Genomic DNA, 1496 nt, shown 5'->3' with positions numbered 1-1496 from the left:
GGGAAGCAAGAGTACAGTTTAACTCCCTATGAAGGATCAAAATTGAAATGTAAACATACAGACCCATTAAAGAAAACTGATTACCTACATTTATTATTTAAATTGGGGGCATGTTCACTGCCTTTTAAACAATGTCATTACTCAAAATTTTAAGCAAAGTCAATGAAATATTTTGGCATACATATTGCCTTAGACAAACAAACACATACAAATTGAAAAATTATGAAAATCTTAGATCCATTAAATACATTAAACACATTTTACATACACAAATTCAAAGAAAATAACATGATACATAAAGAGATGATTATCTCTTAGCAGTCTTTTCTAAACCTGAAAGAAAAATTCACAAATAAATTTTTTTTTTTACACATGTGGTTGGAGCCGCTTTGGCTGGCGTCCTACACTTCCATTCACAAGGGTAGAGGTGGGGAAGTTGCTATGGTGTGCGTCCTTCTCGTTCTCTCTAAATTACATGGGGAAAGGGGAGGGGTCACTGTGAGTTGTGTCCAAGTCACTCCACGCTCTCACGCAGCTACCAGGCTGCCATTATCTGGTTTGTCCTGTAGAACAAAAAAAAGAGTGCCTCAGACTCTGTTCACTTAATATCTAAGGGTGGGTCACAATGAAATGGGGATATATACATTTTATCCTTCAGTATGTTACTGGAACAAAGTTAACAGAACCTTTTTAATTTTGCTCTCATGGTTACTTAATTGTCATAAAATCGATAACAAATGGCTCAAAACGCCGTTAGTCATGTACTAGAGAAAATTTAATGCTCAAGGCATACCATCATAAATATTATTTAATCTGAATTTATTATTTCTGGACCGGAATACTGAACCAATGCTCGGTACATTCCTGACAAATCTGTATTTTAAGCACTTAGCTGACTCATCTTTGATTACCTTATTCTTAGAGATAGTATGAGTATGATTAGTGGTTGTTTTCTCAACTTCATTGTACATGTGAGTAACTTTTGGTAATAGTACAGTTGTGAGTGTTCAAAACACACTACGTTTAGTTGATTACTAAATCCACTTATTGGTCCTCTACTGTTGTCAGTTCCACATCTGCAATTAGGTACTTACTTACTTTGAAGTGTATTTATGCTGAGCTAAAATAATGTTTTACGTCTGCCATTATGTTACTTATTTACTTTGCTAGTGTATGTACTTATTTAACCCTCACTCTATTAAAATTTAAAGCATAGGATAGCACATTTATTCTATATCTTTAGTGTATTGCAGCTCATCAGTTTGCTCACGTGGCAATCCATTTCCACTCGATCGGACGCTGAAACCACAGGTAGTCTCTCTCAGACCTACCACTAAAGTGCATCAAGTAATTATGGACGAGCGTAATGCTAATTTCCTTAAACCTATAGGACAACATGAACTGCTCTGTCTCATCTAACATAAGGGTACCTATGGTCGCATTCACGCCTCCAACTCATAATCTCAATACGTGTAGGTGTATCCTGTCACACACTA

This window comes from Schistocerca nitens, chromosome 6, assembly GCF_023898315.1.
Source record: "Schistocerca nitens isolate TAMUIC-IGC-003100 chromosome 6, iqSchNite1.1, whole genome shotgun sequence".
Classification (NCBI taxonomy): Eukaryota; Metazoa; Arthropoda; class Insecta; order Orthoptera; family Acrididae; genus Schistocerca; species Schistocerca nitens.
Note: the sequence above shows the minus strand (reverse complement) of the source record.